A 19,269-nucleotide genomic window follows, 5' to 3' on the forward strand; every position below is an offset into this window, starting at 1 on the left:
CTAAGATGTATGGTTAATTGAAACCCAACTACTAAAGAACACCGTATCCACGAATTTTAATCCATGTACTAATATCTACACAGATTTAGGTTTATAAAAAAAGATTTTTAAATAGGAAGGTGAACAAGAAACTGGTGATTATATCATTTACCTAGACATTTAATTTGTATTAGTGTTGCAGTTTATAAAATATTGTGTATTATTATTTAATATTTTAATTATTACTAGTGTTATTTATCTTTGCTAAAGCTGCTATTATTAGTGTTTGAACCATTATTTCCAACTTTAACTGTTTAAGTCTGTTATTAGATGTAATTCTGAAGGTAATGCGAAATACAAAAATTACTTCCTCTTTTTATTACTACTACGATTTTTCTATTTTTTCAACTTTTCTTATAACTCGAGAACAAATGAAACGGATTTTACCAACGATTTTCTCGTAAAAGTTTAAGTTACAATTATGTATAATACAAAGGCCTTCCTGTTAAAAAAAGAAAAATTCCTTTCGTCACGCCGAAAGGCGGAAGCGGATTTCACCGGTGTTAAGGAGATAAAAAAATGTCCACCTTAAAGTAAAGAAAAACTTCAAATTTACTCAATACGACAATGGTTGCATAAAAAAACGTTTCATCTGTTTAGCATACGACAAGCCCCACCTTACAATTCCAGGAATATTTTGGTCATCTCTTGCCGTAATGGTTGGTAATGTAACATTTTTTTCAGACAGTAGTTTTAATTAATGTTTAGAGGACTAACGACCACTTGAAACCGATTCGATACTGTGCCTATTAAGAGAGGTATGATTTTATTTGTCTTCGAAACTCAATTTTTTCTACCCCCGGGCCAATGGTTAGTGATATCAAAAAACCTTTACTTAAATAAGTTTTTGGCCCTTATCCAAAGAATAGTAGGAACATAAACGAATTCGATATTTTACTTAATAAGAAAGTTAATATCGATATATTTTTTTTCGAAAAAGCACCTCATTTCCACCCCTATGGTCCGATTTTTCATTAACGGACTCGACCGAGATTTTGGGGTCGTTGTATTTTATGCATCAATTGGAAATGACTGGCGCAAAATTACAGTAGTTATCGTGTCCACAAGAAAGTGAAATATGTATATATATATATATATATATATATATATATATATATATATATATACATATTATATATATATATTATATATATATATATAAACGTTTTAACTAAGGGTAGTTTTGGGGTCTGGGGAAAGTGAAACGCGAAGATATGTCGAAATTTTCTGGAAGTCGAATCATGGTTCTCATTACAATAGGTAGCTTTGTTATGAAATCTACTTAAAAAATATTTAAAAAAACAGGTCGATTCAATAAGGCGGATACAAGATGATGGACAAAAATTTCAAACACACCATAAAGTACTAATTTTGTAACTACGTAGATCCCCAAATGTTTCTATTTCCTAGTATCCCCTGTTTTGATATATGAATCCATACTTTAATATCACTGTAATGTTTCATTATAATTTTTTTTTCAAAACTTGTGATCTTTTACTTTCTGAAACATGAATATTACAGCGGAATGTTTATTCTCATTTGAATAATGGGAATTTTTATATTATTTTTAAATAACAGTATTAAAAACTTCATTTTTTTAAAATAAATCAATATTTCTAATAACATTATTAATTTACCTTTTAAATCATGATAATAAAACAGGTATAAAAAAATTAAATAACCATAAAATTGACGTTAAAACAAACAATAAAAAATTAAATAAATAGTTAATAAATGTAATTATAAAAATTAAAATTTAATTAAGCTAATTTAATTTAATTATCAAATAATTACAAATGTAATTATTAAAGAAAACAGAAATTTATGAAGTTGAATGCAAAGAGTAAAATAAATGTAAAACATAAATTTTATAAAACCTTTTCAGGATAATTTACAATCAAATAAATATAATAAACATAAACCTAATTATGTCGATATTATTAGAGATACAAACATATATTTTCAAGTCTAATAACATGTATCAGAAATAAATAATAATAGAATTTAAATATGTACTCTCTAGAAAATACATTTAATACATTTAAACAGCGTTGTATTCGCAAACAGTACGTTATATAATTAATTAATTAATGAACAAGTAAAGTTTGAACATGGTGATTGGATTAGGAAAATAGAAAACCAGTATTTAATTTAATGTATTCAAAGTACGTTTCTAATAAATAATAGTTCCAGCAATTTGCCACATATTGTAATAGTAACAGGAAAGTTCATTTTATTTCAGTGACAGACTATTTTTATGTCCCGTGACTCTATATATCAACTTTTTAATTGTGTTTTTAATCATATATTCATATTCTCATATGTTGTGACGAAGTAGAGATCTCTCTAAAAACGCTTAAAATAGATTAAAGAATGAAAAAATATAACATTAAATAGGAAGTAAATTGGGAATTTATTTTTAAAAGCAATAATTTTTTTAAATTCTCTGAAAATGTCAAATTTAAGTTTATTATATTTTATAATTTGTAAGTTTAGATAACAGCTTTTTCTTTTTTAATTTCATGTATGAATTTTAAGTTATTATTAAGATTTTGTTATATTTTAATCGTACATTTTTGTTCATTATTAACGTGTTTTAAGTCCAGGGAGATTTACTGTTTGTTAGACAGGGACTCGCAACTATTATTACCTAACAAGCAATCGTACTGCAAGAAAATGTACTGATACAAATTTCACCTACAAGCAAAGATACTGAACGTTCTTAAAACAGATTTGGACCTACGGAATCCAAATATGGGGCACGACAAGTGAAAGTAACATCAAAGTCGTACAGTAATTCCAGAACAAACTAATGAGAAATATAACAGAGAAGCTGTGGTTTGTGAAAACACTGAAATACACGATTTTATCTGAGATTGCCAACCTTTCGAAAGGAGATACGGCGATTTGATATAAGATATAAAATGAGATTGAAAAAAAATATGTGAACTGGTTTGCGGTTAACCTCCTGGATAACAACGAGGCGTAAGGCGCCTAAAGCGATTACGTATATTCGATCTGTAAGTTCTCCGAGATTTGAGGTGAATCAGCTACCCTAGGGTGTTGTGCATCGTCAAAATTCTTCATTTCGTTTCGCCACTTCTTGTTGGCGATTTGTTGATTTGTTTCACTGTTTCTTTATTTAATTATGTGTGATTAATAAGAGTATTTTTAATTGTTTCTTTGTTTTTTTATGTTCTGAACTTATCAATGTTCCTTGGACTCACTTTTGTATGTCCTTATTAATTTTTATTATTTTTTTTATATAAACTGTATAAGATACAGTTCCCTCTATATCCCTCTCTATATGTATGCATACATATAGAGAGCGATACACTTGTAGAGAGGGATTTCAATGGAAACCCTTCTCTGCTTTTCTTTTTATTTCGTATCCAAATTTACTTATCGTTCCGGTAAATTAAAATCGATTGTTAATTTAACATCGAGGACAAAAATTAACGTGTTTTTTACGAGTATTTTTTAACATTAATGTATCTATTGTTAAAAAAATAATAACGTTATAATTTACGTAAATTTTTATACATGTAATATATTTTTATACAATATATAACTAAATTATAATATGAATCTAAATTAATATTCTGTTTCATAAATAATTAAATAGTATTATATTTCTTTAAACCCCCCTTTTTCCTATTAGATTTGGGACTTTTTTTTCTTACGGGTGGTATATATTGAATTCCATTTTTCTGATATACCAATTGTATCAAAATCACAATCGAGGCTGAATCCTTGAATCCTTTAATCCAGTAAACCACACTCTATTGTAGATAGATCTTATTCGATTCAATTTTATTATTTTTTTTCATCCAGTTCAGATTTTATATTGGATTGAATCCAGGACCACGTTATATCAATCATCAATGTTATTTAACATTATATTAATGGAAAATATTTTTTTAAAAAAAACTTGCAAAATTAGTAAAATTATTCGTGAATTAGTAATCGTAAAATTGAGAATACAAAAACAGTGTAATATATTTATCAGAAGAGAATTTTTTTGCCAAAATGTTTAATTTACAATCGTTTCAATTTACTGGAACGTTAAGTGAATTTGGATACAAAAAAAAATGACATGCCATGTAAAATTTCAATTGAAATCCCTCAAAGAATTGTATAGGTATACATATCTTATATAGTATACGTAAATATATGTAAACATAAATAAGTACATACAAAGATGAGTCCACAGAAAATTGATAAATTTCAAAACATAAAAACCAAAGAAACCACCTAAAAATAGTTTTATTAGCCATAAATGCTAACTAAACAAAGAAAAAGGGGAAAATCAAAGAACCAACAAAAATAAGTGGCGAAACGAAACGAAGAATTTTTACTATGGACAACAGCCTAGAGCAGTTGATTCACCTTAAATATTGAAGATTTTACAAATCATAAGATGCAGTCACTTTAGGACCTTACGTACTTGCTGTTATATAGGAGGTTAACCACAACCCAGTTCACATATTTGTTCAGTCACATTTTCTCATTCTTGGTCTACCCCTTGGTTTTCTACCTTTTCCTCTACATGCAGCATTCTTTTTAGTAATCTTTCCTCATCCATCCTTTCAATATGCCCAAACCACATGAGCTTTGATCTTTCAGTCAACTCGACAAGGCTTTCTAATCATACTGTTCCTTTATCTTCTTGTCTTCCATAGCATGCTTTTTTTGAGTTTCATTTCTGCTGCCTGTAGTCGACATTTCATCTTTCTACCACTTGTCTAAGTTTCTGCCACGTAGTTAAGAACTGGCATGAAGTATGCTTTACACATAACTTTCTTACACTGCAAAAGTTCATTATTGTTCCAGACCAGACTTCTTACACCCTGATAAAATCCACTGACTTTCTCTACTGTTATACTTATTGCTCTCCCGTCTATAGAAAAAATGTATAACCAGGTAAGTAAATGCTTCTACTCTATTTCATTCTATTTTTCTACCATTCATACTTATGTCCATTGAATTTCCATTTTTCTGTCTCGCACCAACAATTTACTCTTCTCAACAATAAATTGTATGCGTATTTCTGATTTTTTTTTAAATTTTAACAACCAATCTAATTTTCAACATCCTGTAACAAATACCTCCTCTATTTTTTCACTCTTGGTTTTTTTCCATTATCCACACCACATTTCACTGCCACAAAACGTCAAATTCTTAGCTCTATATTTGACTCTCGCAGATTCAATATTATTTTTTTTCCATTAAAGTAAAACTGTCATTACTTATAATAAACGAATTTTGATGTTTGTTTTAGTCTGTATATCCTTTATAATTTTACTAACATTATCAAAATTATATAACCTCTGATGTATTATGTTTACTTATTATAATATTCAATTTTTCATTATCGTCTTTTCTGTCGTATTTAGTTATCTCTGTTTTTCTCTTTATTCATTTTCAAACTGAATTTCTCCAATAGCAATAAATCCTTGGCTTTCAGAATTTTTATTTTATTCAGAAATTTTTTATTTTGTCAAAGACGAACTTCATAGGAGAATATTAAAATTTGTAAGATTTTATTTGATAATTCCTTTAAGTTAAATATATTTTCTAGCTTTTGTATTGCTTCTTCTACATACAAATTGGATTGTTTTCATATAGCTAAAAAAAATGTATTATTTCTTTTTTTATTTATTTAATATTTAATGTTAATTAGTTGTCAAAGATAAAGGAAGGAGTACTAAAGCTAATAAATTTTCTTATTGTAGTAGTCGATATGGTAAGGAATAATAGTTATTTAGAAGAACGAGAAAGGAAAAAAGAAACAAAAATGGGAAATGTTGGGAGACGTTGGAAAGAGAAATGCTATTAGTAAGAGACGATGGGTCCCGGTACAATATTTTCAGAAACTAGAGAAGAAAAAATGAAAAAATAATGGTAAAAAGAGAAGAGAAAGAAAAAACAAAGAAAAGAAAGACGTAGCAATAAAAAACAGTTTAAATATTTACAATAGAGCATTGTCTATACGTATACCTACACTCGTTCACTGGTAATTAATTTATATTCATGCTGTTCTGTTTGATTTTATTCATTTGTTTTCTGATACGTTTACTATTATTAAAATATATTTTAATTAAATTTAATAAATATTCATATTTCAATCTATTTGATATTTGATTATACGTGTTCATCAGTTAGTATGAATGATTCTTTTTCTTTATAGAAAATAAGTTTTTTCCGTAAAAAATGAAATAAAAAACCATATGAGCTACGTAATTAGTAGGATGTATAATTTATATTTTTATTAGTTCATAAATATAAATTTTGTTCGGTACTGAAATATTAGAAGAAATGTTATATAATTTCTAAATTATTCAATAAGTAAATTTAATTTTCTTATATTTTTAAACTTATAAAGATAAAACAATGAATGGTAAGAGAGAGTGAGAGAGAGGAAAGTTACCCACAAGTAGGACACGAAACAAGATAAACATCATCCAAAGAATTACTTCAGCTTCCTTCAGGACATTGGAAATCCATTCCGCTTACAATTTCTGAACGATCATTAAAGTTTTACTCGTATAAAAGCAGCGAAAATCAGGGATATGAATTAATGCTTTTTAGGGGTCTGTTTTTTTTTTTTTTTTTTAGCAAAAAAGCCGTTTGAAAACAGATTCAGGATTGCTTAAAGAAAACATTTGCCATAGAAATGTACGACGTGTGGAAGTATTCGTGTGAACTATAAGTTTTCAACCTGATCCCTGATAAAACAGGATCAGGATTTGGAATCCTATATCCTGTTACACCTGAGAAAAAAACTGTTTAGTGATATCGGTAGTTGTCACACTATTCGAAGGATTGGTTAAATAGTTTAAAAAATGTCTCCATCAGCTATAAAATTTAATTTAAAAAACTTATGTAAAATGTAATTTTATAATAAGTTTGTGTATATATATATATATATATATATATATGTGTGTGTGTGTGTGTATATATATATATATATATATGTGTGTGTGTGTGTGTGTGTGTGTGTGCGTGTATGTATCGTGAACAAGCGTGCTCATGTATTAAAGAAATTAAAAAAGAAACAAGTAAATATGGTCTAGGATGAATGAAATTGTTCCTGAGATGCATATAAACATTGAACTAGAAAGAAACTAAGAGGTGAATAAATGGTCGGTTTGTACTGTATTATAAAAATTGATATATTGGAAAACTGTGCTCTTATTTCCTTCTTTACTTGCACTTCAATTAAAATTTAATTTTTCTCTGACTATAACTTACTATAATTTTTTAAAAATTGAATTGTTCCAGTTTCTTACAAGGATGATTTCTTGTGAATCTAAATTAGCATTTTCAAAATGTTATAAGTATTTTGCCTTCAATCAATATTACTTATTGTAAAGCATTTAACAATAATACTGTGGAGATGTAATACTGTTTACTGTAGTAGGTTGTAGAATGTATTTTCATTAAAATACAAAAGTAATTGAAAATAAAATTTCCACCAGTTATGATGGATCTAATTAAAAATAATTAAATTAAAACCATCACAAATAATACATTATAGTCCGTTATAATCAAAGACTGTATAAATTATTAAATGAAATATTTTATGTACGGTTTTATATAAAATTATTGAAACATATTCATTTTTAAGCGTATGAACAAAATCAATATCGGTCTCTAATTATACGAATTTTGCACTAATTAAAAGGAAAATTTTCACCATATTGTATTATATATATATATATATCGTGTTTTATCTAATAGAAGTACTTCTATACTTCAGAGCGTTTTATCACAAAAAGTACAGTACTCTACTGGTAAAATAGGGAAAGGGTGATGTTTGTATCGGACATCGTTCGGTCGCTTAGCAACTAGAATCAACAAACAAAGAGGAATGCTTCTGCCAGGCAGGTGTGGCGTTGAGTAAACGTCTCCCACTCCAAAATTCACTCACTTGTTAATCTTTATGTCAGATCTTTTTTTTTTCTAGTAACATTAATTGCATCTTGGCCCGTTTTTCTATCAATTCAGTCTACAACGTAAGTATATATAAAGTATAAAATTAACTTAAAGAAAAAAATAAACAGAGTATTTTAAACGAATGAATCGATAATGTATCTAACCGTACTATTACAATTTAATTCTTTGTTTAAAACAATATATTTAAAAATAATAATAGAATTGAAATAAAGTGTACTGATTAGTTATAATTAAGTTTAAATTATTATTTTTCTAATTAATACAATTTAATTCTAGTTTATAAATAAATTATAAAAGATAACAGTTTTTTACTATTAAGAGCTAGCAAATCAAAACATAATTAGGATGATTGATTTTATTAATTTTAATTGAAATTATTATTTAGATCGACACAAAAAGAATGGTATATATTCTCATAATTATGTTTTTTTTTTTACATTTTTCTACATAAATCTATATATATATAGTACACGTGTAACATTTTTTATATGGTAAATGGATAAAACTTTATGAATTAAATTAATTCAATTAAAATTTTATAGAAAATTGGATTGAAGAATATATAAACTTTAAAAAGATTAGAATAATCAAGTGGTTATAAGACTAAAAAAAGAAGATACTTAACTGCAATAGAGAAATAATTAAAGTAAAATGCATTTTATTTCCTTACCCTTTACAACTATCATATAAAAGATTTATTAAATGAGTTGAAGGAAAATTTTTTGAGAGCTGCATAATAATTCAAGAAGAAAAGAAAAAATTTGCAGATAATATAATTTATTCTAGTTCTAATTAAATTACTTTTCAGAACTAACTTATCCGAAAAAGAACTACGAATAAAAAAGAAGTAATGAGATTTAAAAAGAAAATAAATATTAAGATAAAAGGATATAATTTAATAAAAACTGGAAGATATTTGTAATATAAGAAATAAAATTACAAATTACTAACAAAAATGTTGGTGATATCAAAAGCGGATTATTAAAAGGTATAAAAAAAAAAATTATATAATTAAAATATATCAATAAATATTTATACGGAACTTACTGCTTTATAGCAACAAAAAATTGACAGATATATTCATTGAAAAAGGAAGAATCCTTTAGGAAAATTTAAAAATGAAATGAATTATTACTGAAATAATTTCTTCTCTAAGAAGAAATTAAAGAATAGAAATCAATTAAAACAAATGGTATTACCACTCGATATGACATGAAAACAGTTAGACATCAACCGTAAAGAAAAGATATAGATGATTAACAGTCATCTAACAAACATATTTACAGCGTTTCACTTAGAAAACTACAGAAGAAGAATATTATAAAATCCGGAAATACTTGGTTTAAATTACAATTTTTAACAACTCTACTGGATTATAGAGAATACGTGGAACTTTTCACTATGCAACAAAATTATGATTTACAAAATTATTATAAAACCAATATGGATACACGAGATGTAATTGTAAAAAAAACAAACAATTTAAATTTTACAAAGGTTTTAATCCAAACTTCTACACAGTCACAAAATAATCACTTTTAAATTAAATTATTCGCAGAGGTTTAAAACATTCCAATAATTAAAGTGAATTTTGGAGATATTACATACATATCAGATATTATTAGGAATCTATCTAAATTACGAACATAGATAACAATGAGATGCCACGTAGACTATAACACTTATATCCGGCAAATTTATTTTAATAAAAATACAATACGATAAATGAATCTACTTAAAAATGTAACATTCCAAATTGCAAGAAAATATAAAAATATAATATAAATACAATATATAAATGTATAAAATAGCTGAAAGAAGAAATACCAGTGGGTATCTTCCCCTAATATATCGGTACCAATAAAAGATACATATTATCTTAGTACACATTTATTTATTGCTTAGAAGTTGAGAGAAGTGTGATAAAAAAATATATATGAGATCAATAAAATTCATGAGAAATTTCAAAACTAAATGGATTAGTTTCTTTTTTACTTCCTTGCACGAAGTAAAGAATGAACTGTGATCGCAAAAAATTTCGGTTTTCAGATTTCAACTGAAATATCTATTTTGACCATCCCTGAATACATTTTGACTAGTTTCAGCGTGACGCGTCCGTATATATTCGCATAACTCAAAAAAGACTAGTCGTAGGATATTGAAATTTTGGATTTAGGACTGGTCTAACATCTAATTGTGCATCTCCCCTTTTAATTGCAATCGACAGGACCAGAAGTGTCAAAAAAAGCCCAAAATTCAAAATATTTGCATTTTGAACTTTTACTTAATTGCAGTAGTAGTAAGCCTCTAACGATATAAGTGGTACCTATTTTCATTGGTTCCAGATTTACAGCCAAATAGAATTTTAATTAATGAAATATTTGGATCGTATAAGGGGAGAACATATCAATTCAAATTCGACTTCATTTCCAAATTTTTTTTTTTTTAATTATAATACTCGTATATTGATTTATTAATAATTATTAACCATTGATAGTAAAAAAAAACTTTTACAATAAATAATAATTCAATAATAGCAAGAAAAATAAATAAATAAAAAATCAGAAGTTATTAGTGAAATAAAAGGCATAAATGTATTTTAAATACACTTTTAAAAAGTGTAATTTAATAGGCGTACAAGGAAGTCATGTGGTGTCCACATCAAATATTTTTTGAAAAGGAATCTTTTAAAAATAAAAATTGCTAATTTGGTTCATATGTTAATAAATCTATTCTTATTTAATTTATATTCAAAGAATAAAACGTAAAATTTTAATTTAAATATACAGATAAGAATAAATAAATAATTGTTAAATAGTAATAATAGCAAAAGAAAATACAAAATTACAGAAGTGTAAAAGTTTTTTTTACAGACAACAAAAGAAATATTGAATACTTTGAAACTTGAAAAAACTAAGGGATAATGTACTGACAGAAATATATCACATACATATTTTTTCAGTTGGAATAACTGAATACGTCAACAACAACAAGGATGCGAAAAAAGGTGTTAAAAAATAAGACTTAATTTAACTTTGAATAATTTTGTATAAAAATGTTCAAACATATTTATATCCTTGTTTTTATCCAATTTAAAATTATTGTAATTTAGTGTCCAGTAAATCATTTTATTTAATATAACTCCATTATTACAGCAATTAAATATTTATTTAAGCATATTTAATTGTTGTAATTAACTTTACTTTTTTTTTCCTGTTTAGCCTCCGGTAATTACCTTTCAGATAATACTTAAGAAGATGATATGTAATGAGTGTAAATGAAGTGTAGTGTTGTACTGTCTCAGTTCAACCATTCCTGAGATGTGTAGTTAATTGAAAACTAACCATCAAAAAACACCGGTATCCACGATCTAGTGCTCAAATCCGTGTAAAAATAACTGACTTTACTAGGACTTGAACGCAAGAACTCTCGACTTCCAAATCAGCTGATTTGGGAAAACGCGTTCACCACTAGACCAAAGCGGGTTAAATAATTAACTAGCTATAAAAATTTAGTATCAGGAGTCAATATATCTGTAATTACAATATTTCTTAGAAAAATTGGCATTGTATTCAATCTGCTATATACAAAGTAATTTTTTTATGCAAAATTTTAAGTAAATCAGAAGAGTGAATTAAATAAATAACTTGTATGAGAAAGTTTCAAGGGAAACTCTTGAAAAAGAGCACATGTAAGCAAAGATATACTTTATATATATGAAAAATATAACACACATTGAGAAAAATAAAAAAAATAGAATCCTACAGAAATAACTCACAAAACGTAATCAACAAATTTTTAAATATATTGATGAGATAAAAGACCACAATACTTGAAGGAAGAACTCCTGCATTAGACATCACACATTATCTCCTAGATCAAAGACATGGAGATGTTTAAGCGTTTAATATGCTCACCATTTTTCAGAAAGTTCACAGAGTTAGATGGTTTTCATTGTTGTTACGATATAATAATTAAATTCTTTATGATTTAACTAATAAGTTTTATTTGTTTATTGACAATTTAACAACGTTATTTTACGCCAAAGTTGAAAAACTGTGTTTTTCAAATCAATTTTTTTGTTGTAGAAAATATTGGGGATACATTTTTGGGACCTATTTTTTAAAATTTCGCAGATTAAAAAACATAAGAAATCACTAAATTTGCCCCTTAATTTACCTTCCAAGAATTTCAGTAAGGCTTCATTTTTAGCGGAGGAGCAAAAATCGGAGCGAAATTTCCACAAGCCGTAACTCGCTAACGTAGCGTTTTCGGATCCATGTTTATATGATTTTTTTTAAATTATTTTAATGAGAGAAATACTCCTATGAATTTTAGCAGAATTCTCCCGGGACAATCTGCATATATATATATATATATATATATATATATATATATATATATATATATATGCTCTCTCTCTTTCTCTCTCATATATATATATAGAGAGAGTGAGAGAGAATAACCATTTTATAAGATGTTTTATTTCTGTTAGAGTATTATGTAACTTTAGAATTACAGTTTTGTTTAGACAGAAGTTGTACAGTTTTGTTTTACTTTCTAACGACAACTCAAATATTTACAGAGATAATGGTTGTAAAAAAATCGGCTATTATTTAACTGTTTATCTTTTAAGAGAGAAAAAGGAAATTGAAATTAATCGGAGTTAAGTTGAAGTGTTTTGATAATTTGTTTTTAATTTATAATTTACAAGTAATTTACAAGTGAATAAGTTATTGCAGTGAATAAGAAGAATTTTGCAGCTTATTAAAAATGTCAACCCTATCCGAGATTCGAACTTACAATCTTTCGATGATAGAAAGAAAAGCGCTACCATTACGCGACTGAGATTGCTACTTAGTTCACATAAGTAAAATATAAAATAATATACTCCAAAAATTGGTGCAGAAATAATTTTAAAAAAATCAGTATTATAAAAGTTTAAAAAAGGTATTTATAGTTTATAAAATCGTAAAGCTTTGTAAAGATACGAGCGCTTTAGTTACTCGATTATATTATATCACATAACAGAGAAAAAATATTGTTTTTAAAAAAAAAAGCTGTTCAAAATGTTTTGTTGTATTACTGAACGTTTTGAAGTACCGAATCCAAAAACAAAACAATTTTGGTTATAGATATTTTTTTACGTAAATAAGTATGCTTATTTACCCATGGTGAGTGTCTGTTTTGGCCGGTGTTGACTTTATATGAATCAAATTTAATTTTTTTTCAGAATTTTAAAAAACATTGTTTAAAAACAATATATTTATTTTTCTACAATAGACTTATCACATATATCACTAACAGGGACAAAATTAATATGATTTAATTTACTTTCATCTGAATAAGTAACTCAACTGAGTCTGAGCAAAATGATTTGGTTTTAAACCTACTGGATAATCTTGAGATTGTAAGAGCATTAAAACGAAAACATTCAAAATACTATTTTAATTTAAACTCATTACAATTATATAAACAATCTATTTATTTTATAGCGTCATCATTTTGAAGAAATACTGGGAATTGCCAGTTTAAGAAGTAGTTCTTAAAACTGAAAAAATAAGCCCCCTCATTGAAAGCTTTTCAACGATATACGAGTATAATAAGTGGTACTTATTTTCATTGGTTCCAGAATTATGACCAAATAAAATTTTAATTAATGAAATATTTGGATCTTATAAGGGGAAGGCGCATCGGTTCGAATCCGACTTCATATCCTTTATTTTTTATTTTTTGTTTTTTTTTTAATTTAGATATATTATTTATTAATAATTATTAATCTCCGATTGTAAAAAAAAATTTACAATAAGTAATAATTCAATAATAACAATAATAAAAAAAATATCAGAAGTTATTAATGAAATAAAATTTTATGTACTTTTAAAAATGTGTATATGTAACTTAATAATCGTACAAGGAAGTCATGTTGTGTCCACATCAGATATCTTTAATTTTTATTTTTTTTAAGAATTCTCATAAAGTTTCCTGCTAAATGAATCAAATGTGGTTTTTTTGCTTTCATTGATAATCCTTTCATTAGTTTTTAAAATATTTGTTTGACATCGAAAATAAAACAATTTAGTCAATTCAATATGTTTTTTAATTCATCATAACTCAGTTTCTCTTTAAATTTTACTTATTTTTTACGTATAATAGCCATTTCATTATAATCAGAGTTGGCGTAGTTGAGATAAAAATAAAGTAACAAACCAGGGTTTTTTTTTACAATACATTTCTTCCGATGTATTCAGTTAAAAACTCCAACGAAAAAACTTCAGCCTATATTAACATTTATTTATTGTTTCTTTTATAAAACAATAAAATTGGACTATTTATTTACATATTTATTTTTTACATTATATATATATATATATACTTTATTTTAGTATATATTATACTATTTTTTATATACTTATAACATATATATATATATACTTTTTTCCAATTATGGAGTTGCTTTTTTTATTTTTTATTTAATGGTGGTTTTTATTTCTGTATAATTTAATTCTGGGATTAAAATTATTATCACAGAAAGAAATGGTGAATTGTATCCATTAAAAGAAGTCAAATGACTTCATAAAAAAAAAAATAAGTCACAAACAGTATCTTTTTTTCTAAAGAAAATTCTTTGTTGTAAATTTCATGTTTTTAAAGCAATAGTTAATAATTATCAAAACAAAAATAAATACGAAAAAGTTTTAAAGTTGAAATCAAACACTCACTCATTACTTTTAATTAACTTTACGCTGTAATAAACTAAATTGTAACACGTGTTGTCTTGTCTATTATCAAAATTAAATAGGAAAAAAATTAATTTCAAAGTTGCTATGGTATACTGTCAACTCTATAACTTTTTAGTTTTCTTTATTAAGCTTTTAATATTTTTTATAATTTATTTTATATTTTACTTTATAATTTCTTAATTATAATAAAATTAAAAACTTTAGATTACACATAAAATGTTAAACGATTTTACCTTAGTATATTAAACAATACAAATTAGGAAAACAAAACTTACTGATACTTTTTTTTAAATAAAAATTAATGAGGAGTATAAGAAAATCATTTTAAGATTACATATTTAAAAAAAAAGTTATTGTTTTATAAGACTATGTTAAGATGGAACTTATATTAGTTAAGAACAGACTTTTATGTATTATATTCGTAATAGTTTTTTTAAATTTCTTAAAGATAATTTACTTCAATTAACCATTCATTTTATTATTAAAATGGAAAGCTAAATCTAAAAGGTTTAAAATTTCCATTTTTTAGAGATTTTTTTTTTTATTTTTACTTCCTTGTACGAAAAAAGGAAGATTTGTGATCGCGAAAAATTTCGGTTTTCAGATTTCAACGGAAATATCCATTTTGAGCATCCCTGAATCCATTTTGACTAGTTTCGGCATGACGTCTGTACGTACGTACTTATGTATCTCACAAAACTCAAAAACGATTAGCCGTAGAATTTTGAAATTTTCTATTTAGGACTGTTGCAACATCTACTGAGTGTCCCATATAAAACGCAACCCATCAATCACTCATCCATGAAATTTCAAAAGTCAAGCTTACTCCCTTACTCGTTACTGAAATGGACTCGTCCAACATCTGAACATCGCGGCGACGCAGTAGAATACTACCGATAGTAACAACAAAGCAATCATAAAGTTCAGAGTATTGCTAGAGACAAGATGGTGTTTTCGCTAGATGAACGTGTTTTCATTGTCGAGTCGTACTTCAGTACAAAATCAGCGGTTGCAGTGCAAGATTTGTTTCGCCATAAGTACCAAGATAAACCTGCTCCTAACAAAACATCAGTATAGTTAGTTGCAAAATTTAGAGAAACTGGTTCTGTTAATAACAAGGAACACAAAAGATCTGCGTCAGTGTTGAATACAGATACAGTCATTGAAATCAAAGACCGATTACTCGCCTCACCAAATAAATCGATCAGACATTTTTCTGCTGAAATTAATTTGTCTAAATCAACTGTTCATCGAGCGACCAAAGAATAACAATTATTACCTTCCGCATTCAAACGGTTCATCGACTTCTTGAGCCCGACAAAGAAAAACGGCTACAATATTGTCAATGGTTCCGTCGATTTCTGCGTAGGGAATTAATGTTATGGATTCGTTATTTTTCACAGATGAAGCACGGTTTCATTTGGATGGCTACGTAAACAGCTAAAACAGTAGAATTTGGAGTGCTGAAAATCCCCACGTTTATCACGAAAAACAATTACACCCGCAGAAGTCGGGCGTGTGGTGCGCGATATCGCGGGATAAAATAATCAGTCCTATTTTTTTCGAGTACACCATTAATGCAGAACGATATCAGGATATTTTATTTCAGTTCATCGCATTCTTGGAAGAAGAAGACAGACACTGCTGGCTACAACATGACGGTGCGACATCGCCTATGCAGGTTCAACTTCTCATTTCGTTGAGGAATTCTTTGGTAATCGTGTTATCGGTCGAGGCTTGTGGCCACCAAGATTTCCAGATTTTACTGCGGCGGATTTTTTTCTATGGGGTTACCTCAAAGAAAAAGCCTACACCAAAAACCACGAACACTTGAACGATTTAAAGTCAATATTGAACAAGCTGTATTAAATATCCAGCCACAAACTTTGAAAAAAGTTGCAAGAAACGCTGTAAAAAGAATTGAAGCTTGTATTCAAGAAGATGGCGGCCACTTCCAACATTTACTCTAAATGTAAGGTAATGGATGGTATTAATAAAAATTGCATTTACATTTACACATGCCTTTTTATTATTTCAATACCTACCAATATAAGGTTAGGTTGCGTTTTAAATGGGACACTCTGTAGTTGTGCTCCTCCCGTTTTGATTGCAATCAATTAGACCAAAAGTGTCCAAAAAAGTAAAAAATCTAAAACAATTTGAATTTTGGACTTTTTCTTAATTGCAGTAATCAGCTCTCATTGACAGCTTTTTAACGATGTATCATAAGTGGTGCTTATTTTCATTGGTTCCAGAGTTATAGCCAAATAAAATTTTAATTAATGAAATAATTGGATCGTACAAGGGGAACGTACATCGGTTTGAATCCGACTTTATTTTCTTTTTTTAACTTTTTTTTTAAAATTAAAATATAATGATTTATTAACAATTATTAACCTCTGATTGTAAAAAAAAATGTGTATATGTAATTTAATTGGCGTACAAGGAAGTCATCTGTGTCCACATCAGATTTTTTATTAAAAAAAAAAAAACACTTTTATATTGTTTATACAGTAACATTTTTTGCGCGTAAAATGCATTGTTGATTCCAATTAATATTAATAATATTTATTTATTGTTAATTGAAAATTACATACACAATTCAACATATTTATCCTTGACGCAAGTAGCAAGAGAAACCTTGATTGCTACCCGCGAGTTCTTATTATAATAGGATGATTAATAAAAGAACCAATTAACCATACAATATTTAACTAAATAAAAATACATGATTTTTGTAACGTGATACATAAAAAACAAACATTTAAATTGAAAAATTAAATTTAAAAAAAAATACATAAAATGAGAATGTAAATCATTTAAGTTTACTTTGAAATCAAATAAAATAAAATACAATTAATTCATAATCTAAAAATAATGAGAAAAAATAATTTCGTTATGGAGAAATTAAAAAAAATACATTATAAGATAACGTATGACAATACAACAAGAAATACTCATAAGATAAGATAACTGAATATTAATATGAATTTATACTGCCTTAGCATTCATTTAACATTCAAAAGTTTTATATATGTAGATTTTTTAATGTTAAGTAGTATATTAATTTATTTTGTTGTATGTTATTTATTGAGAATAAAATGTTAGATTTATTGTTATCAGTTTGGATTATTTTGGTCTTTCAATTTGGTAATTTAAAATATATATTGTGTTTCACCCATTTTTATTTTATATTTTTTTTATTAGATTACTATGTATTATTTTGAAGTTAAAATGATAGGGCACTTGGTTAGAAAATATGCTGGCGTAATACGAAAATTGACGTTTGCAAACAGCTAATTTTGAAAAGAATGTGGTATATATATTTGTTCCTGTTGAACGAGTATTGTACGGTATATTTTTAAATTCAAATTCATTTCTATATTTATGTGTAGTATTACTTTCTTGACATATATTTTTCTCAAAGTAGGTACTTTAAGATCTTCAAATAAACTTGTACCGAGATATAAATACAATAACATATACTATAATATACTTATTTATTTAAGAACAGTTTAGTTATCATGTAAATCAGATGGATGGATAAAGTGACAAATGAGGAGGTATTGCGGCAAATAGATGAAGAAAGAAGCATTTGGAAAAATATAGTTAAAAGAAGAGACAGACTTATAGGCCACATACTAAGGCATCCTGGAATAGTCGCTTTAATATTGGAAGGACAGGTAGAAGGAAAACGTTGTGTAGGCAGGCCACGTTTGGAATATGTAAAACAAATTGTTACGAATGTAGGATGTAGAGGGTATACTGAAATGATACGACTAGCACTAGATAGGGAATCTTGGAGAGCTGCATCAAACCAGTCAACTGACTGAAGACAAAAAGAAAAAGAAAAGTAATACTGAACACATTGATTATATCGATTTCACTGCATTATAATTACTGTCCATAAACAGTTTCAATAAGATTTACCAGACATAATTAAAGTACCTATCAGAATTATTTATTAAATAAATGTTTGTGAACCTCAATTTTCACTCCGAACTAAAACTAAAAACATTTAAATGAACTTACATAGCAGATTTGAAAATAAAGATTTTGAAGGTTTTTTTTAATTAATAAAGCGTTTTATTATTAAAAAAGATTTTGTGAAAATAGAAAATAGAATATTGGTTCAATAAAATGTATATCTACAACATATTCTTTCTTTTCTTTAAATTTTGTCTCGTATTTAATCTAATAGTCAAAGTGAGATAATTATTGTAATAATGACATTATGAAATAGATTGATAATAAACTCAATTTGTTATTGTTATAGTGTTTGAGAATATTAATTTAGTGTAAGTGAACTTACCAAGTTAACTCATTAATTATAGTGGAGAAGTACGTAAAACATCTTTAACAAAGTAGTTATGACAGTGGTTAACGTGGTCATAAATCCGACTAAAATGATAACAAACAAATGATCGAACACGAACACGAATTTTGTTTCAGTTGAAATTCATTTTTTTACACTAGTTACGTAAGTACATACCTGTTTTAATCTTACAACAAAATTTATATTTTTTTA

Source organism: Lycorma delicatula, chromosome 7, assembly GCF_047948215.1.
Source record: "Lycorma delicatula isolate Av1 chromosome 7, ASM4794821v1, whole genome shotgun sequence".
NCBI classification, from domain to species: Eukaryota; Metazoa; Arthropoda; class Insecta; order Hemiptera; family Fulgoridae; genus Lycorma; species Lycorma delicatula.